This window comes from Anabrus simplex, chromosome 1, assembly GCF_040414725.1.
Source record: "Anabrus simplex isolate iqAnaSimp1 chromosome 1, ASM4041472v1, whole genome shotgun sequence".
Taxonomy (NCBI): domain Eukaryota; kingdom Metazoa; phylum Arthropoda; class Insecta; order Orthoptera; family Tettigoniidae; genus Anabrus; species Anabrus simplex.
Genome location: NC_090265.1, coordinates 558825432 through 558848674, shown reverse-complemented (window position 1 = coordinate 558848674; position 23243 = coordinate 558825432). Strand labels below are relative to the sequence as shown.

At 37.9% G+C, this 23243-nt stretch overlaps 1 long non-coding RNA gene across 1 annotated transcript in view; it reads right to left on the bottom strand.

Moving 5' to 3' along the window:
• LOC136869583 (uncharacterized) overlaps positions 1-23243 on the bottom strand; it is a 52039-nt gene that overhangs the window by 2307 nt on the left and 26489 nt on the right. The window contains exon 3 of the long non-coding RNA XR_010859753.2: positions 21186-21280. This is a non-coding gene — a long non-coding RNA (uncharacterized lncRNA). The remainder of the gene's footprint in view (positions 1-21185; positions 21281-23243) is intronic.

Here is a 23243-nt window from a genome sequence, read left to right as displayed (position 1 = left end):
TTGCCTGGTTTCAAGATAGCAATAACTAGCTGATGTACCTGTGTTGCTACGGAAGTCTACATTGTATACAGAATTCTAGGTTAGGTAGTGTACACGTTGTGAGCAAGATTGTATTAAATTGCATAGCTCTTAATGTTACCGTAGAAATGCGACAGAGAAGTCGCCAAGCGTCTTTTCTCATACAAAGACCGGATTAGGGAATTTTCATTGTAATGGTAGGCCCACTTGCCTAACATCAGTCACAATCAGGTTGGGGAGTTTTCATTATAATGGCAGACACTCACTCTCCACCTGCCTTTTCTCAACTGAAATGAACATAGCTCATTACAATGCCGTCAGTACAAATGGCGCGATTAAAAGCAATGCTTTCATATGAAATAATCAAATGAAAAACCACACATTTTTTCACTTTTAACGAACAGTACTACGCTACAAGTAACTATTCTCATTTTGGTTCCGTATTGAAGTTGACGTATGTCTCAAGTATTATTACAATATTATAAGTCCACCTGTTCAATACAATACAAGACATTGTGTATAACAGTGAAGAGGAAGAAGATTTTCTTAAGAAACAGCTCTTGTCACGGTTGAATTTTGAGTTATTTAGTGAACTGGGGTGCTATAATTTGGAATAGACTTAAATTGTAATTCTAATCCAGGTAATACTACTACTAATCAGTAAGCCACGGCCTTAAGTGTGCACACTGCTCATTCCAAACAGCGCGTCAAAGTAGGGATCGAATAGCTGGAGTACTATGATGTATCAGTCTGTTACATACCAGCAGTATCAGAAAATGTATGAACCAGAGGAATGGCTTGCTAAAGAAGAAAGTTTTCTAACTCCCCAGCTGTTTCCCGCCAATATTCAGTCAGACTGTTATACTCGGTACGCATCAGTAATCCCATCTATCAGAGTTGAGTGGCAGTATAAGAGACAAAGAACATCACAACAAACAATGGTCAATGTAATGTTATTGTTGATCAATGTTATGAGCTTTCAGTATTGTAGGCCTTCACATTTATTTTTCTTCCAACACTGAAATACCACTCTTATCATAGTCGGTACGGTAAAACTGAATAAAACATAAATGATCAGAAATTGCATTCTCTATAACTTTTGTTATGTAGAACTTTTCGATAGGACCAATAACATACGTATTTAAAAATTAAATTTTAGGTGCCTTCCCCTAAACTACCTTTTCATCCACGGTGAATAACATTGTTTATAGCTTAGACTGTAGTTTCTCATTCCCCCGCTCTATATAACATTTTTCATTAAATTCTGTTAACCCATTTTCTTGTGGCTCGACTTTGATATGGACTTGGCAACAAAAATACAAATTCATGAATCTCTCTGTTATCACAGCTGGTAGGGTAAATATGTATAAGACATAAATGATCGGAAGTTTAATTCTATATAACTATTTATCAATAGGACCACTAATAATACAAATATTTTAGAATTAAATTATAGGCCTTCCCCTAAACTACCATTTCACTCCGTGTGAATAAAATAATTTATAGCTTAGATTGTAGTGGCTCATCCCCCGACTTTACATACCGATTTTCATTAAATTCTCTTCAGCTGTTTTCTCGTGATGCTTGTACATACATACATACATACATACATACAGACAGACAGACAGACAGACAGACAGACAGACAGACAGAAATTATGGAAAAGAAAAAAGTGCATTTCCTTCTTACTGTGGACATGGCCAATACAGAAATACCATTCTTTTCAAATTCTGAGCAATGTACAGAAAAAAAACTCTTATATTATATAGATTTTAGCCGTTTTGAATAGAACATCACTGAAGAAAGAAGCAAGCCAACGTTTGGTTGCTGGACCACAGTTCCTTATAAGTTCAGGGTATATGCCATCAAGTCCTGCAGCGTTACCATTTCTGAGTGTGTCCAAACCTTTCTGTACCTCTTCTGAAGAAAATGGACTTGTATACAGGTTATTTCGCTGGGTGTCTTGTTTCCTCTGCATTAGTTCCCATTTAACCTGCTTGGTGAATTTCTTAAACCCTGAAATCCGCCATGTTGAAACGAGGTGATTAGCTATGGTTTCTACGTTAATTGAGGAGTGATTTCTTGATGGTGTGGAAGTTGGATCGAGCTTGCGGATGAGAGACCATGCTTTTCTGCTGTAATGTGTGATTTTCATTATCCTTGTGTATTTGGTATGTGCAAGGTGGTGTCTGTCTGTCTACATTGATATGGTGTTTATACAAATATGGAGGAGTGCAATTAATAATAATGTTATTGGTTTTGTGTGTCCAATTCCTCAACTGAATGGTCAGCATTAAGGCCTTCGGTTCAGAAGGTCCTGGGTTTGATTCCCAGCCAGGTCGGGGATTTTGATCCCGTCTGATTAATTCTTCTGACTCGAAGAATGGGTGTTTGTGTTTGTCCCAACACTCTCTTCATACTCAGACAACACACCACACTACCAACCATCACAGAAACATGCAATAGTGAATATATCCCTCCACATAAGAGGGCATCCAGCCATAAAACGGGCCAAATCCATATGTGTGTGTGTGTCACTGCTCACACCCGCAACGCCACAGGTGTGGCAAAAAGCGGTAGAAGAAGAAGAAGTTACTGGTTTTACGTACCACTAACAACTTTTACGGTTTTTGGAGATGCCGAGATACCAGAATTTTGTCCTGCAGGACTTCTTCAACATGCCAGTAAATCTACTGACATGAGGCTGGCATATCTAAACATCTTCTAATACCACTGGACTGAGCCAGGAGTGTAATTTATTAATTAATGGTAATGCTAAAAGCATACCTATTTTGAAATATGGAAAAATGGGCAGGAGCTAATTAGGCTATAGTCAGATTTTCTGCTTTATGGTCTCAAGGCACTATATACATCGCCATTCTTCCATACCACTGTCGAGAGTCGCCTAAACACAAGCAAAACTAAGAGTATACCTGAGTGAAAATCAAATTCATTATTTAGAAATTATCATCAAAATTATCCGTACTGCCACTCAGTTCCCAACCACCAACACTCTAATTTCACAGATATCCGCGAATAAATCCATGGATATTTGCATCTGTGCAGGGCTCTAGTCATGAATCATGCAGAAGCAGTGTCCCAGTTACATGAACTACAAGTCTGTTTCAAACGGCAGGCCAAAATAATACAGGTCCATATTTTGATGCTGAAAAGGATGCGTGATATGTGGCTCACGAGCAGCACTCCACACTGAGGCAGCACAAGCTTATGAGTTACTTTTCCAGGAAGTAAACTTCACTCTACTGTGTTTGTTAAATGTGATAATTAGGGACCTGTGCTTCTGGCATTTGCAATAAAATTGACTTTTCAAAAATATCCTCAATGCTTACGAAATAGCTTCTAGTATCTGCACATTTTAATAATTCAAAAGGTAGCCTGCCTGGTGGCCATGATCGTTAAGGCACTGAAGTCGAAACGGTCTGACACCGTGCTTAGTCGGTTCGAGTTCTGCTTGTCGAAAAAAATCACAATTAGAATGTTAGCCAGCAGGGTAAGAGATGTGGTGGTGTACAATTTATAATCACTAGATTGCATGCCAAAGGCCTGGATTAAATTCCAAATCTCTCTGCAGTGCTCATGTGGAGTGAGGGCATATGACGCTGTTGGTGGTGATTCGTCCATCAGACGGAGACGTTAAGACTTGCGTAGACCCCTTGGTGTTATTCGACAGGAGTAGGCTATATGCCAGCACCGGGTTTCATCCTCTCCCTTCCTACTATAATACATCATGTCATTCATATCTAATGGCTCTGATGAGGTTGACATCGGGAAGTGCATCAAGTCAAAAAAAAAAAAACCTGCCACGACAGATTCATCTCACCTTATACCTGACCCTGTAGAGAAACGGGGCAAGGGTTGGACAAACAAATAATTCAAAATGTAGCTGTACTGTTTTGTAAAATAAATGAAATGGGATTGCTAACATGAATAAGTCTAAATTATTAATTTTATTTCAATAATAGTGTGAAATCACAATGTTTGGACTTCTTTTTTATTTTATTCCTTCCCCACCACTACACCTTTAGTAATTACATTTTTATGAAGAAGACTATACCTGTCTTTGTCATCACACCTTCTTATCTCAGCCCACTTCCTTCAGCTATACATTATTCTGAGCCTATGAAGCAAACTTCTAGGTCACAGCAGCAGTTGGTAAGTAGATTTGTTTTCTTTTGTGCAGTATTTGGTTAAAATCATTATATTAGTTATGACAAAAAGCAAACCAAACTCCATGGCGAAACAGCCTGGAAGGGCCTTTGCCTACCAAGTAACCACTTCTCATCCCATAGGCTTGCAGATTATGAGGCGGCATGTGATCGGCACGACATATTCACCGTCGTTCTTCTTGGCTTTCTAGACTGGGGCCACTATCTCACCGTCAGATACCTCCTCAATCGTAATCAAGTAAGTAAGAGGACCTCGAACGAGCCGTCAGATTCAGATAAATACCCCTGACCTGGCTGGGAATTGAACCCCGGGCCTCCGGCTAAGAGGCAGACATGCTATCCCTACACCACGGGGCTGGCTAGTTATGACAAAGGTAAGTGTTAATGCAAAAAACAACACCGATCGACTTTTAAATGACGGATTGTGTGACAGAGCTGTTCAGTCAGTTTGGCATCCATATATAGATAGATAGATAGATAGATAGATAAATGTCTTTATTGGCGTAGTTAAGGCCATTAGGCCTTCTCTTACACTAAACCACACTATATCAATGTTGACTGTGAACATTTCTTTTTTTTTCCAATTTAGGAGTCTTCAGCGACTAGTATTGAAATACAAAAGATTATGTAACCACAATAGCAATGTCTTCCTTTGACAAGGAGTTACACAAAATTACGTATTTTACTCTGTGCCAATTACAGTACGAGTTGACATGATAAAAGTGCCTTTCTTTAAATAACACTAATTTATTTTAAATGCAGGTCCAAAGTGCAGTAACATGTTGCCAGAGGTCTCCCACACGTGCACAGAAACCTGGTGTGAAGTCAGCACAGCTGTAGCACCAAATAGGTCTGACTCCACAAAACGAGACAGTTGAAGGAACAGGACAAGACAATGTGAGTCAATCAGCAAGTGTTACAATGCACTGTGGTGGTGTTATTTATTACAACATGGCCCAGAGACAACATCTGGATGACTCCACACGGGGAAGAATCATCGGGAAACTGGAAGAAGGACGAAGTGTGACAAGTGTAGCCCAGGAGTTTGGTATTGCTCACAGCACTGTTTCAAGTGCATGGAGAGCATTCCGAACCAGAGGCATTGCTGCCTGAAGGAGAGGAGGAGGGTCAACCACAGTCAACTACAGCAGCAGATGACCGCTACATTATGCAATAGGCAAGAAGAGACTCACATCAAACTGCGGGTGCAATTGCAACCACATTTAACACGATTGCAAGGCACTCAATCTCACGCTCCACAATGGCATGGTGACTGCATGGGGGTGGTCTGTTTGTCTAACGACCATTATGTTGTGTTCTGTTGACACCCGCACATCGGCGGCATTGTTTGTGATGGTGTCAAGAGCATCATGTCGGGACCAACGAGGAGTGGGGTCGTGTGCTCTTCTCAGATGAGAGCAGATCCAGTCTGAGTAGTGATTCTAGATGTACCCTCATCTGGCGAGAGGTGGGAACACATAATACACCCATGAACATTCTCAAACATGATCATTTTGATGGTCCAAGTTTTATGGTGTGGTGAGCCACAGTATTGCATGGGCGTACCAACCTCCAAATCTTTGAACGGGGTACACTCACCAGTCAACATTATTGTGACAGTGTACTCCTTCCCCACGTGCGTCTTTTCAGGGGTGCATTTGGTCCCAACTTCATTTTTATGGATGACAAGGCATGACAGCATCGAACAGCACAGGTGTTGGAGCTCTTAGAACAAGAGGATATTCGCTCAATGGACTGTCCTGCCCATCCCCCACAAATTAAATCCCATTGAGCACGTGTGGGACGTTGCACAGACATATTGCAGCACGTCCACATGCACCAACAACCATCCAGCAGTTGTCAACCGTGCTGGTGGAGGAATGGAATGCCCTACCACAAGAACTCATTAACAATCTTGTGGCCAGCATGGGAACACATTGCAGAGCATGCATCGCTGTCTGTGGTGATCATACACCCTTTTAAGAACCACGTCCCTCCTTTTGGGATGCCCAAGGGACCATCATGAGTCGGAGTGACTTGTAATTTATTGTCTCTGTATAAAAGTGTCTTTTCTGTTCGGCTCATCACATATTCCTTTCAGTTGCCTACTGTACCATATTGTAGCAATTCTTCCTATGTATGGTTCAAGTTTCACTGAGCTACATAACACAATATGTAAAAGTTACTTTCATCCTTAAGTTTTGCACAGCAGTGTATCATGTGTATTTTTATCAATATAAAGGAAATTTTCTGTATGTATTGAAACCGTATGCAACCGCTTGTGGTTTACACCATCCGTGCCTAAAATACGTATTGGTGTTTGTGGGAACTGGTTCGATGAGAAATGTGGGCGGTCATATGGGCTGGCCTTGCGCGTTGATCAGCGGTGACGTACGAGGTGTTATGCGACAAGCTCTAAGTTGAGAGAAGTCTCTGGTGAGTTCTATCTTGTCTTAGGTTATAAACTTAATGGTTCTGATCCGTATTGAATTGTAAGTACAATATAATTATTAAATTAATGTAGTAATGGTCCACCTTTCAATACTATAATATGTAATATTCTAAATTACATTAATTAGGGACTAGTTTCGGATGGGGCTGGCCATCTTCAGCCTTAATGTAAAACATCTAATAACTAAACAAATGTACATGCACACAATTGACATAAAACAAATGAAACAAATATATACAAATTGACATTAAACACTGGGATGGAATTATGAGTACATTTGAAAATTAACTAGGTTCTAACCTTGAGTATGCTCATCATTGAGACTATTTCAAGTATTAATTTATATACACAGAACTGTTCGTTCTAATACTGCTGATCATTAATATTTCAATAGTAAATGGGAACTGGTAAATGTTGATCCCGTTGTTCATCACCAAATCTATTTGAGTGGTGTTAGCCATATGCAATCAATCGGACACCGCTGTAAATAACCACTAGCTGACGGGGAACTGTTAGATGTTGTTTCATCCTCAATCAAAATAATAAAATGAGATGCTCTCCTGGTGCTTGTTAAATCATGCTGAAATGTTGTTGGACATTGTTAGGACGGCACATGAAGATGTGGTTAACACAGATACATTGTGTCTGGTGTAAAATTTGCAATTCATTGCGGTGCCCATGAAGTTAACCAGATAAATACGATAAAATTAAATTAATGAATTGAATGAGAGAATGTGTTAGAGTTAGATGGCATAGGTTATATGAGACTTACCTCTCAATACAGCATGAGGTGTGTGGCCTAAATTGTTGTGTGTGCTTCAGACTAACTGTTGTGAGATTCAAATGAAAAGAGGGGTGAGGGGTGGGGAAGGGGGTGGGGAGAGTGAGGGGGGGGGGGGATTAAGGCAGGGCTGAAGGATGTGCGGAAAAAGGATGGCTGTTGAGGAAAGGTGCTGTGAATATTATGAAAAACTGAATTATGACTTGTTGGTTTGACATTACTGAAATTAGGAATTAGAAGGTCAAAAAGGATATTTGGCTTTTCTGAAATTTTATTTAGATTATGATTTCGGTTGAAATACTGATCTAAATGTATGAAGTAGCTTTCGGTAATGTTAAGGAGGGGTCATTTGTTGTTCACAGACATAAAACAAGATATGGAAATTCTCAAAATCATCTACCACTTCTCCAGCAACCTCTTGCTATGCATAGTCACTGTCTATATCACTACCGAAAATATTGCTTCCTGATACATCACTTCCACTACTGTCATCTATCAAACCAATAATCTCAGCGCCTGTAAGAGAATGAGACAGCCCAGCCATTCCTCTGCGACTGAGTAGCCGTCAGTCTGCGAAGCAAAAAAATATCTGCACAGTATCTGCTTTCGGTGCTTACCCTTCATAAATGGCAAGAATTTTTAAGTTCAAGATATAGTTCACAAAATATTCTCGAGACAGCAGGAAAGGATGTGATGCCTTTTAAAGCAAATAACTTGAAACTAAATAGAGCGCATCTCATGTTCTATCCCTTATCAATATGATTCAAAAACAACAGATATCGATCAATTTGATATTAGTTCTAATTATGAAACAGAGATGGGATGAAAGTAAGTAACTTCTCGATTCACAAGGTGAAAACAAATCTCGCCTGCACCGGCTGTTTGTGGTACATCGAACCTGCTGAACGAGTAGAGTCCCATGGACATGATATGTACGTCTACTGGCCTGAATGGTTAATTAAGTCTTTCATTCCTATTCACCAATGAATTGTGATGTGTTTGCATCAACTTCTGTAATATCTAATACACTCAACTCTCGATTAACTGGGATAATGTAGGGTTAAGGCTTCCCAGGTAAGTAAAATCGAAGTTAAACCGCCTACTGGGAGGATTGAGTAACTCAATAGTTGCTGTTGCCGATCCCAAGCCTGGGGAAAGGAGGAGGGTTGGCTCAATGCCGTAAAATGTCAGCCAGAGAACATCTTGAGGCAACCTCTACGGTTCACAACCATAGTTATAACTCGAAGCTTGCTCCATCCAAGGCTATGCCTTTGATAAGAATGGACGGAAATCTTTTAGGAAAATTTCCACCGCCTGGTACTAGCCAGGGAAGATTGCATTGAAAGAAGAGTCAGATGAGTCGGAACATCTGGAAATACCCAAGACAAACGAACGACTAAGCTTAAGATTAAAATTGAAACAATAAACTATTTAGCAACATATAACATCAACTCTCTGGCACAGGTGGGAAAATTAAAAATCCTAACTAATGAACTAGACAAACAAGGGATTCTTATAGCAGGACTACAAGAGATGAGGAATTCAGACCAGGAACCCATGGAATTCCAAGGATATAGAGTGTACAAAGGCATCCCTGGAGAAAGAGTGATGAGGAATTGTCCACAATTTGGTACAGGATTCATAGTCTTGAAATTAATTCATTCGATAATAGATTTTCTGGCACAATCCCCAAGACTCACGATGCTAACAATAAAGGCATCGAATAAAATCTACACAATAATTAATGTCCATGCTCCTACAAATGATAAAAACAACAGGAGAAAAACCAGAAAAGAGGTGGATGAATTCTGGGACCTCCTGGATCAAACAGTAACAAATATAAATAAAAATCATACAAAATTTTAATAGGCCACTTCAATGCACAATTAGGTAAAGATAAGAGATACAGGGACATAATAGGAAAATGGCCAGCTCAAAAACAGACCAATAAAAATGGCATAAGACTGATAGACTTTTGTAGAAACCATAATATATCAAAATCTACACATTTTATGAGAAAAACCTAATAAACTTAAGACATGGAAACACCGAGATTGGATAAAAGGAGACTGGCAATTAGATCATGTTTGTATGGAAAAGAATTATCATAAAGAAATCTAAAAAGTTAAAGTACTTAGAGGAATAGACATAGGGTCTGACCACTAAATGGTGAAAATCAAAATTAAATTCACACCAGTAAAGAAACCAAAATTAAAAATGTAAATTCAGAAAAGTTTATGATCCCCATAAACTAATAAACAATGAACAGTATAAAGAACTAACTCAAGACAATTATAAAACAGATAAATTAGAAGAGATCATCCTGAAACTAAAAGACATAGCTGAGAAAATATAACCTTGCCAATTCCAAGGAAAAAGCATCAATGGTGGAATGAGGTATTCGATAAAGCATTTGAAAGTAGACATCAGGCATCAAAGTCAGAAAACAGAGACATCGTATGAAGAATTTACCAAGCAAAGAAATCTAACCATCAGAAATATTAGAAGACAACATCAAAAATGCATTATTCAACAAATAGAAATAGATCACAAAAAGACCAATTCTAGGGATTACTATAAAATATTTAGTAAAGAACTTCAAAACTATGAACCGCCAACACTTGTGCTAAAAGATAAGAACGGAGTGATGGCACATAATAATAAAGATAATACACAAATTCTAGTAGACACATTCAATAAATGATTGAATTGTCAAGAACCAAAAGAACTACTTCATATAAACATGGACATGCCCATTAAAACTCCACCAAAAAATACCGATCCACCCAGCTTCGATGAAGTTAATCAAGTCATTAAAGAACTGAAAAATTATAAAGCTTGTAGGGAAGACCAAACATTTGTAGAGTTGTGGAAAAATGCAGCGGAATCAATGAGAGAATCACTTCACCAATGCTTGGTTAAAATTTGGAATGATGAAAAATTACCGGACGATTGGACAACTGCAGTGATCCACGCTTTACACAAAAAAGGAGACAGAACAAATCCTGATAACTATAGAGGAATATCACTCTTGGATTGTACTTATAAAATATTCTTGAGAATAATTTACAATCGGTGCAAATGTCAACTGGAAAAAGAATAAGGGGAGTACCATGGTGTAGTTGTCCAGATCAAATCATGACACTAAAATTATTAATGGACATCTACAAAAGAAGATAAAAACAAATTATTATCACTTTTGTAGAATTTCAGAAAGCTTATGACTGCATTCACCGACCTTCAGTATTAAAAATATTACGAAACTTTGGATTACATCCTAAATTAGTTAAATGATAAGCTTAACGTTAACAAACACTAAATTAAAGGTGAAGTTTAGAGGAGAATTATCCAAAGCATTCACAATCAAAACAGCACTAAGACAAGGTGATGTACTATCACCACTTTTGTTTAATTGTACTCTGGAATACTTGATGAGAGAATGGTATAAAGAGAATAACAAAAATATAAAAATTGGATACACTAAAGATGAAATTAGCCTAAATTGCTTAGAATCTGCAGACGATCTGGCACTACTAACTAATAAGCTTAATGAAGCTCAGAATCAAATCACAAGTCTCCAAACTATTGCTGGAAAAATAGGATTAACAATTTCATTTGAAAAACTGAATAATGGCAATAGATCCCCTTTTAATAAGCAGTGTTCTGATATGTGAGAAAGAAATAGAAATTGTAAAACAATTTAAATACCTTGGAGAAACTATAACATACAATTTAAATGAAAAAATTTCTTGGACAGAGAGAATGAATAAATTATCCAGAGCCCAAAAAGTAACCAGAAATACATACAACAAGAAATGTTTGTCAATAAATACAAAATTGAAACACTGAAGTCCAACCTGAAATAACTTATGGAAGTGAAACATTATTTAAACTGAAGCATACGAATAACATAGACAAAATTTTAAAAATAGAAAGAAGAATAGTAAGAACATGCATTAATAAGAAGTACCAAAAAGAAGGAGAGTGGCGTATCATCCCAAATGCAGCAGTATATCAGGAAATAGAACCTATAACAGATTTCATAAGCAAGAAGAGAATATCATTCTTCGGTCATCTGTTGAGAACACCTCACAACAGGTTAATATGCAGAATTTTGGAAAAGATTTGGAAAGAAAAACAACAACCTGTCTGGATAAAAGAAATAAAAGAAGACATGAAAGATTTAGACATAACACTGGAGGATTTAAAGAATAAATCAAAGTAAATAAATTGAAGAATAGTAACATTAGATTTCTACCAAAATGTGATAACAGAGAAACAACTAACAGGGTATTTTCAGAAGAAGAATGACAACAAAGATCAGATAGAATGAAGAAATACAGGAAGAACAGAAAAGAAAAAAAACCATAAAACATCATAGAAGACTGGACAGAAATTGACTACAGTGGTCCAATGCGGCCATAAAAGCACAATAAATAAAAAAAAAAATAGAAGTGGCGTACTGAAAGTACAGTTAAAATGATAATAAATGATACTACTGTATTGTTTTCTAAATTAACTTATCCAGTAAGTTGCAGTAAAAGTAGCACTTAGCACAATTAATAAATGGAAAAATAAACAGCACTTTTCGTTGAAACTAATAAGCCACAGACATTATGGATGCCATGTCGCTGATTAAAGCGTGTAAACCATCCAGATAGCGCATCAAAATCACCCTCCATCTCAAGAGTTTCGAAGAAAAACTTTGCTTTAGTCATACTGATTGGTCCCGATACTGGAGTCCCTTGAGGTCGCTGCTGAGAAAACCACTCCAACATGCGTTGGTCAAGCTCCTCAAACGTTGATTTTCTCATAGTTTTTCGGTTTGTCATACCATTGTTTGCATCAGATGAAAAACCAAATGATAGAAGTTTGTCTTTGTTGCATAAAATATCCCACATGGTATAATCACCGTTATATTGGACACACACCTGTTGAACGGTAGAACCTCATTCTATATTTTGTACAATAATATCCAACTTCTGTTGAATCATCAAAACGACATGCTTCCATCTGGTTGTCACTGTTTACGAACTGAACTGCCCTGAGTAAAAACAAGACAATGCCTAAGAGTGGGGCGGTGTAGAGTAGAGCAGGTGAACACGGCCGGTGTCACACCAGCTACAAATAACTTCAAGTTCGCGCCATCCCTGCTACTATTACGACTCGGCAATATCATCCCGACCCTTTGTAATTCTGTGTTATTGTAACTCCTAACACTCGTGCATTTTTAGTGTTTTTGATATCAAGGTTAAGCCGCAACGTGGTTGATCCGATTACGGTAAATCGAGAGTTGAGTATAAATTGAATCTACATGCTAATTATTTTATTTTTTATTATTATAATTTTCCTTGGGCTAGTGTTCTGAAGACTTGTATATATTTTCTTCTGTTGAAATGCAGTCATCATAGTAGTTCTTTTATTAGTTGTCTTTATAGGAATGATATGCTTAGGATTAATGCAGTTGATTAACATTAGATTAGATCCCGTAATGCCTAGTAGTGGTGATACAGTGATAGGATCCATTCGGTCATTTGAAGGGGATAATGACCATTATGGATTTAGGAGGGTTTTTTTATGAATAATGTGTAACGAAACTGAATTTAAGTTTGAGTAACTATAAATGACTCCAATTCTGGTTCAGGTGTTTGAATTCCTGATTATGTAAAACAAAATCAAAGTAATTAAACTGAATTAAATTAAATAATGATTGCAGTCCAGGTATAAATGATTACAGTTTAGATTCAGAGATGTTTGAGATATTTTGGATCAGATATCAATGATTTTTTAGTTCTAATGATAAAGTACAAATGATCATTTCCATTATCATCTAATTTTTTTTTGCTGGACAGGGTTGTCTATTACGAATAAATAGTCATTTTTAAATTTTATTTCATTTTCTCATTTCCATTATATTCTCTATGCACCTGATCCTGATCCCCTGAGACTGAGAGTCTCATTACGCATACAGTATGTATGTATGTTGTGTTTCTTTGAATTTCCCCATATTCTCTGATTAATCTGGATTTTTGTTATCCCAGACTGGCTCCTGCCCCAATAGATCTGACTTAACAAGGACAACAGGGTCCCTACTGCTTCTCTGCCTTGTAAGTATGTTTTTAATTACCATTGTATCAAAGTGATTTCTATATCATTCTACAAAAATAGCATTACAGGCTTTCTGTCAAGAATAAGAATTTGAGATTGCTTTCCTTATTTCAATGATACATGATAACAACATCGTAGCTTGCCACCCTCAATAACCTCCTCCATCTCTCTCTCAATGTACGCTCGACATCACGGGAGTATTGAAACCAACTTCCGCAGTGTGTCCAATGTTTTCTGCTAGCAACCATTCTGTGTGGCCCTAGATATTTATTTCTTTGACTGTACTACATCTATTCATAAGGAAGTGAAAGGAGCAAGGAAGAGAGAGAGAGAGAGAGAGAGAGAGAGAGAGAGAGAGAGAGAGAGTGTGCATGTTTTTTTTTTTCTTTACATCTTCTGTTATTGGATGGTAATGTATTTGAAGATGCTCAAGTACAACAGCTCATGTTAACAAATTTTACCTATGTATAAAATAACTCCTGCAGAAATACATATTACCATCATTATTTAGTGTCAGGTTTTTCAATCAATCAATCAATCAATCAATCAATCAATCAATCAATCAATCAATCAATCAATCAATCAATCAATCAATCAATCAATCAATCAATTAATCAACTATCAATCAACACTGATTCTAAAATGATTTCAAAGTAATTGGAAATCAATCAAACATCTCCCACAATGAACTATTTGAATTCTGATTTCTCTTCCTATAACAAGTATTTGCCCCCATTTGTCCTTTTGAATGCCAACTTTATCTACATATTATCTTTTCTACTTAAAAATAAAAAAATGCTGAAGCTTGTGTATGAACTCAAATCAGTTTTCAAAGCAAGAAGAATTTGTTGCACAATTTCCAAATAAATTAAAATTTTGTTCAAATTCTTCAATTTCACTAAAATGTAAAATTGTAAATCTTTAGCCTTCTATTAACATGAGATACTTTGAAGCAGTATCCAAACAGCAACCACATGACTTGTTTTGAAAATCTCACATATATTGACTGGGATTCAAACTGCAGCCACCTTGGTGAGATTCTAGGAAACATGTTACTAAGCTATATTTCATAATAGCATTCAAATAGCTCTGCTAAATTAACTGGTGAGGTGTGACAGATCAGTGTCTTCTACTAGGCTGAGTGGCTTAGATGGCAGAGTGCTGGCTTTGCGAGTCCACTTTGGTGGGTTCGATAAAGGTTCAGTCCAATGGTTTGAAGATGCTATAGTACATCAGCTTGTGCTGATAGATTTTGCCTGTAGATTAAAGATCTCCTGTAGGAGAAAATACCAGCACCTCAGCATCTCCAAAAACTGTAAAGTAATTAGTAGGATGTAAAACCAATTACATTATTATTCTCAGCATCTTCATCACTGAAGTCTTACCATGGCAGCTGCAGTTTGAATACCAATGTATGAGGGATGTATAATAAGTCAAAACTCTGTGGGGTCATATTCCATATGAAGCTAGAGATCCTGTGGCTATAGTCACAATAACAGCAGTCATGTAAAACAATTGCTAGATTAACTGGTAGCAACCAATGATAAAGCATGGTATGTAAACAGTACCCTCCTGAAAGACGGGATACTGAAGTAATGGGTTATACGAAACAATGTTGGCATATACCCCTGGGAAATGCGAGTTACGTGCAGTTTGACAAACATTCTGAACATCCATATAACACCACTCGTAAGTATGAGTTAAAGAATCATTATCTTCATGGACAATAATGAAATGAAATGTCGTATGGCTTTTAGTGCCGGGATATCCCAGGACAGGTTCGGCTCGCCACGTGCAGGTCTTTCTATTTGACACCTGTAGGTGACCTGCACATCGTGATGAAGATGAAATGATGATGAAGACAACACATACACCCAGCCCCCGCGCCATTCGAATTAACCAATTAAGGTTAAAATCCCCGTCCCGGCCGGGAATCGAACCCGGGACTCTCTGAACCGAAGGCCAGTACGCTGACCGTTCAGCCAACGAGTCGGACATGGACAATAATAACACACATTTACAGAAATGATTCTGTTTCCATGTCTTAACATCTCCTTGTCCTGTACTAAACATACTCGACAAAACCAAAACATTGAAATCTTCAATTTGATGGGTAACGTCATGAATGCTAATTATGGTTTCAATGCCTACCTGGTGGCCGTCATAGATAAGGCATCAAATCTATACACTATGACACTGTGGGGGGGGGGGGGTTCGAGTCCCATCAGTGGGAAAATGTGTCACCATCACAATGTTGGATGGTAGGGTATGTGGACTGAGTGCGAAAAGTCTACATTCAATTTCAAACCTTTCCACAATGTCCATATGAAGTGAAGGAAAATGATGCTCCTGATAGTAGTTTGTCCATCGGATGGGGAGATTAAGCCTTGAGCAGATCCCTCGGTGTTATTCAGCAGAAGTAGGCCATGTGCCAACACCAAGTTTCACTCTCTCCGTCTCCCTACCTCATTATCACCATCCCACAACCAAGCACGCACATTACCCATTGGCGTTAAATTGAAAGGCCTGCACCAGGAGAGCTGACAGTGGTGTTTACTGGGATCAAGACGTGGGCTACCACTAGACTTAGGTTACCCCATTTCGATGGTTGGTTTAGTGAACGTCAAGCCTTAAGCGTTTTGAGCTCCAGCCAATAGCCAATGGAGTAGCCTGCTGTGTTCTCAAGGCTGCTTCACAAGCTACTGCCCTGGCCTCTGGTAGTGCCGATGCTCAACCCCTGATCAGTGGAGATGGTAGCCTAAGGTTTAGCAAATTAAAGTCCGGCTTTGTGGATAAATGGACAGAATGCTTGCCTTTGGTCCGATGGCTCCGGTTGAATTTTCAGAATCAACCCCCTCATACTGTTAATTCCCCTGGCTGGGCATTTATGCCATTTTTGCCATTCATTTTATCCTCATTAGGTCACCACCAAGCCTATAAAAATCCCATGCACCATTCTTATTATCATCTATATATATAAAATAGCTTGTCCTGACTGACTGACTGACTGACTGACTGATTCATCATCGCTGAGCCAAAACTACTGGACATAAAGAAATGAAATTTTGGGCATAGATTCATATTAAGATGTAGGTGCTCACTAAGAGAGGATTTTTGGATATTCCTTCGCTAAGGGGGTGAAAAGGGGGTTGAAATTTTAAAATGAGTGTATCTATATCTCAAAACTTTTAAAGTTTACAGATGTAAAAATTGGTATTTAGAATCATTAAAAATAAAGAAGGCGTATTTTTTGGTTTTTGGAAAATCCCAATAGGAAGGGTGGAAAGGGGTGAAAAATGGGTTGAATGCCTTTAATGAGGATACTTATATCTCAGAAACTAAAGATATTACAGACCTGAAAATTGGTACTTTTGATCTCTTTTAAAAATAAAGAAACACGTATTTTTATGTTTTAGGAAAATCCAATTAATAGGAGGGTGAAAAGGGGGGTGACTTTTTAAAATGAGTGCATCTATATCTCAAAACTTTTAAAGTTTACAGATGTAAAAATTGGTATTTAGAATCATTAAAAATAAAGAAGGCGTATTTTTTGGTTTTTGGAAAATCCCAATAGGAAGGGTGGAAAGGGGTGAAAAATGGGTTGAATGCCTTTAATGAGGATACTTATATCTCAGAAACTAAAGATATTACAGACCTGAAAATTGGTACTTTTGATCTCTTTTAAAAATAAAGAAACATGTATTTTTTTGTTTTTGGAAAATCCAATTAATTGAAGGGTGAAAAGGGGGTGAATTTTTAAAATGAGTGCATCTATATCACAAAACTTTTAAAGTTTATAGATGTAAAAATTGGTATTTACAATGTCATTTAAAAATAAAGAAACACATATTTTTTTGTTTTAGGAAAATCCCAACAGGAGGGCTGAAAAGGGGTGAAAATGGATTGAATCCCTTTAATGAGGATACTTATATCTCAGAAACTTAAGATATTACAGACCTGAAAATTGGTGTTTGGGATCTCCTTTAAAAATAAAGAAACACGTATTATTTGTTTTTGGAAAATCCAATTAATGGCGGGGTGTGTGTGTGTGTGTGTGTGTGAAAAGGGGGGTGAATTTTTAATTTTTTGCTATTTGCTTTACGTCGCACCGACACAGATAGGTCTTATGGCGACGATGGGACAGGAAAGGGCTAGGAGTGGGAAGGAAGCGGCCGTGGCCTTAATTAAGGTACAGCCCCAGCATTTGCCTGGTGTGAAAATGGGAAACCACGGAAAACCATTTTCAGGGCTGCCGACAGTGGGGTTCGAACCTACTATCTCCCGAATACTGGATACTGGCCGCACTTAAGCGACTGCAGCTATCGAGCTCGGTGTGAATTTTTAAAATGAGTGTGTCTACATCTTAAAACTTTAAAAGTTTACAGATGTAAAGATTGGTATTTAGAATCTCCTTTAAAAATACAGGAACACGTATTTTTTTGTTTTCTGTAAATCCCAATAGAAGGGGTGTAAAAGGGTGAATAACAGGTTGAATGCCTTTAATGAGGATACATAATTCTCAGAAACTAAAGATATTACAGAACTGAAAATTTGTATATGAGATCTCCTTTAAAAATAGAGAAATGCATATTTTTTTTGTTTTTTGAAAATCCAATTAATTACGATTAAACAGGAGTGACAATTTGGGGTGAATTTTTTGAAAGACTATATCTACAGAATATCTGAAAAATGTAAAATGACGTAAAAAGTGGGTATTTGGAATCTCCTGTAAATGCAAAGAAACATAGGTGATTTGTTTTTGGAAACTCCACTTAAGGGGAACTAAAAATGAGAATTCTACAGTAAGTTATATCTCAAAAGACTTAACATGTTACAGAAGTGAAAAATGGTATTTTTTATCTCTATTAAAAGTAAAGGAACGTGTATTTTTAGTTTTCGGAAATACCACTTGGATGGAGGGGTGTGTGTGTAAAAGTGACTGAAAATGGTGTTGAATTCTTTTAATAAGGAGTGAAAAAGAATTGAATTCCTTTCATGAGGACACATAAATCAAAAACTGAAGAAGTTAGAGTCGTGATAATTGTTATTTAGAAGATCCTTTACTATTAAAGAAACAAGTATTTGATGCCGTTAAATTCACTTGGGGGGGAGTGTGAAAGGAAGTGGAAAAAGTGAATTAAGATAATAGACGTGAACATTGGTGTTTGGAATCTCCTTTAATCATAAAGAAACCCGCCTTCTTTTAATTTTTTTTTTTGGAGGGGGGGTTAAATAAAATTAACTGCGGTGGAGTGTAAAGGGAGGTGAGGCCAATTGATTTTACTGTTCATAATGTACTTATAAGGAGCCTCCATTGCTCAGACGGCAACGCGCTAGCCTCTCACAGCTGGGTTCCATAGTTCAAATCCAGGTCAATCCATGTGACATTCGTGCTGGACAAAATGGAGGTGGAACAGGTTTTTCTCCGGATACTCCGGTTTTCCCTGTCATCATTCATTCCAGCAACACTGTCCAATATTTCATTTCATTTGTCATTCATGGATCATTGCCCCAGAAGAGTGCTTCGGCAGCCGGCACAATTCCTATTGTCGCCACTAGATGGGGCTTTATTCATTCCATTCCTGACCCTGTTGAATGACTGGAAACAGGCTGTAGATTTTCGATGTACTTATTCTGATCATAAACCGATCATTTTTAATCTTTCCTGGGTTCGTTTTCAACAGCAATATTTCCTTCGGAGAACGTTCTTAGATTACAGTAGACTCTCCTGGCATATAAATAAAAATTTAAACACATTTGAAATAAACGATAGGAATGAGATTGACCGTCAAATTATTTACCTCTATAATAAGGTCAATAATGCACGGAAGTATGTCATTCGTACCGCCAGAAATCCCACACTTGCCTACGCGCGCAATGTTGCTGGTCACATTGTCACAATGACAATGGCAGCAGATGTAATTTACCGCCAAGTAGTGGTCTTGCATCTTGCTGTGGGGTCCAGAACATCTGTAATAATAATAATAATAATAATAATAATAATAATAATAATAATAATAATGCTCTGGACCATCGTCAAATTGTGCAGACCGCGCTGGAAACGGGTCCTGGCCTGGTAATGACTACGAATACAGTCCAGTCACGGGTTCAGTACCGCCAAGGCACCCAAGACGACACCACGCCGAATCTCCTTCAGAATTTGATCCATACTAAAATTGCTTATAGGAAAAGATGGCAAAGATTTAGGGACCCAACTCACCGGGTGGAATACCTGGACCTAGCATGGGAAGTACGAAATCGAATGCTGGAAAGAATGATTGAAAAATGTGAGGAACTTTGCCGTAATCTCTCAGAAAACGAGTCAGATCGCGAAATTTGGCGGATTCTCTCAGAAAACTAATCAGATCGCGAATTTCGGAGGATTATTTATAAAACGTTAAGCATTCAATTATAAATTTCAGTTTAATACCGTAGCAAAGCACGGGTATCTTGCTAGTTATTAAATAAAAATGCTGAATTTTACAGCAGTCATACCCATTGTTCACTGGTTAATTAGCTTCCTCGAGAGATCAGTGGTGGTGTCCAATCCATGATCACGGGTTTGATTCCAACCAACAAAAGAAAACTCTAAACCTGAAAGAATGCTTTTTTTTTCCTTTTTTTTTTTTTTTTTTTTTCGCTATTTGCTTTACGTCGCACCGACACAGATATATCTTATGGACATGATGGGATAGGAAAGGCCTAGGAATTGGAAGGAAGTGGCCGTGGCCTTAATTAAGGTACAGCCCCGGCATTTGCCTGGTGTGAAAATGGGAAACCACGTAAAACCATCTTCAGGGCTGCTGACAGTGGGGCTCGAACCCACTATCTCCCGATTACTGGATACTGGCTGCACTTAAGCGACTGCAGCTATCGAGCTCGGTAGACTGCATTTCATTTTAGCAGATCTATCAATAAAAAGAAACCTATATTACTCCTATAACAGCAGCCCTGCACTGTCTTCCTTCAAGGATGTAGAAGTAAATGGTAGTTAAATACCAGCACTCTGTTATCTATATAATTAAGTCAGAAGTATGTGAGGAAGTGTATACAGTGAGTAGCGCATGGTTGATAGCAGTGGTGATCTGACGGACCGAAGCCTAGCACGCCTATATCCCCGGATTCTGCTCCTGTACGATATACAACAGTAAGCCACGCGAGGCGAGTCAAGGGGAGAGGGACGAAAGTATGGGCTGCAATCCCTCTCCCCAATGCCTTGCTCTCAGAAATACATGCAACGTTTTTTCTCAGTGCTTTCAAGTTTTGTAAATGGAACAATGTGTCAGATGCTTACATTATAATGTGCTTTATACTTCCATCATTCTCAATTGAGATTTGGGCTTCAATGATAGCCTTGGTAGCCCTCAGTATATGCCACTGTGAGCTGAACATGTCCTTGAACCCTCCCAGCACTAAAAGCCATACAATAAATAAAATAGAATTAAGAATCTGTTTTTATTATTACTGTACTTTATGTGATTATGGGTCAAGAGCTCAAATTTTAATCAAGACTATTCAGCAGCTGCAACAATCACATTATAAAACTGTTTGTATATTTCATACGAGAACACTCGCTCCTTCTCTCTCCATTGGCTGCTTTGTATTTTTAATTATTATTTATTTCAATGAGAAAAATTACCTCCTTATTTCAATATTTCTGACTGGAGCCTCCAAGGTTGCTGTAGAAATGGTAAGGATGTGCTGAAGATGATTTTGTCCATCGATCACTAAACCCTGAGAAGAGTAGAAAATATTCACATAACTAAGGGACCATATGAGGCTGAGAAAAACAAACATTCTTGAAAAATCTGGCTAGAACCTATAAATTTCCAATCCTTCCAAAAGTTGGTATACATTATTTTCATGGTCTAATCAAATTATCACCATTAAACATTGATCTGCATTTAAGGCAGTTGCCGAGGTGGCAAATTCCCTATCAGTTGTTTAAATAGTATTTTCTTAAATAATTTTAAACGAGTCAGAAATTCACTGGTAAATTATTCCAATACCTATCTTCACTTTCTATAAAATAATATTTTCCCCAATTTCTCCTCTTTAATTACAACTTTATTATTATTATTATCTCTCCTGATTTTTAAAACTCCACTCAAGCTTATTCATCTACAAATGTCATTCCATACCATTTCTCCAATGACAGCTTGGAATATACTGCTTAGTCAAAAGCTCATCTCATTATCCCTCTTTCCAGCCCAAAGTTTGCAACACTACTCTTTTGTCAAAAATCACCCACAACAAACCGTGCCGTTTTTCTTTGGATTTTTCCAGTTCTCGAATCAAGTAACCATGTTGAGGGTCCCATACACTGGAACCATACTCTGTGGTCTTACAAGTGACTTATATGCTCTCTCCTTTACATCATTACTGCAACCACTAATAACCCTCATATCCATATGAACAGATCTGTAATCTTTATTTACAATCTAGTTTATGTGATGAACCCAATGAAGATCTTCCCGTATAATAACACCTAGGTATACTAGGTATGAACAGTGATCCCCATTAGGTACTTTCACACCATGAACACAGCAATTAAAATTAGAGGGCTTTTCCTCTTGGTAGAACACACAAACTGACTTTTCATCCCATTTACTATTGTTACTATTGTAGTAATGGATGAGCTAATGACAAAAGTGGCCAGGAAAATTGGGGAAGGAAAAATGAAAGTGATGTTACAGATGATTTGTTAGTCTGGGGAGAAAAGGAAGAGGATATCCAGGGACAGTTAGATGCATGGGAAGAGGAGGTGAAAAAACATGGAATGAAATTTAATGCCAAAAAGAGCAAGATAGTGATCACAACTAGAAAGGAGGAGAGACCTATGAGAGGGATAATGCTTGGAGGGGAACAGCTTAAGAAGGTAGAGAGTTTCAAGTACCTGGGAAATATCAGAGAGGAAAGTGGAAGAAATGATAAGGAAATAATTGAGCATGGAAGACGAGCAGGAGCATTCCTGAAAAGTATTAGAAGCCTGGTTTGGAGCAAGGATGTCCCTCAGAGAAGCAAAAGAGTGATATACAGGACGTGCAGGACGTAGTATGTACCTATTCTTATGTATGTGGCAGAAACTTGGGTAATGAGGCAGAGAGCCAAAACTAGAATACAGACAAGTGAAATGAAATTTCTTTGAAGCAGGATAGGAGTGACAAGAATGGATAAGATGAGAAACGAGAAGGATAGAGATATAGTAAACGAAGAGCCACTACAGAACAGGATAGAAGCATTTAGACTTAGATGGTATGGACACGTGAAAAGAATGACAGAGGAAAGGATACCGAGGAGGATGTATGAAATGGAGATAACAGGAAAACGACAGAGGGAAAGACCAAGAGACAGGTGGATAAAAGGAGTGGAAGGTTCTGTACAGACAAGAGGAGAGGACTGGGCAAGAGTGATGAGGAAGAAGTGGTGGGAAGGCAAGAGGAGATGGAGAGGCTAATGTTCCAAGCAGACTTGGCCAACAGCTGGAAACTGCATATGATGATGATGATGATGATGTGACAGTGGGGCAGATAAATAAACACAAAAACTGGTAGCATTAAACTTCCAAAATTTACTAACAACAAATAGCTACTTACACAACTACCAACAGGCACACCGGAATCACAATTTACACTCACAGTACAGAACATACAATTATACACTTTGCGCCCTCTCTTACTGTTCTCGATGTTTAATC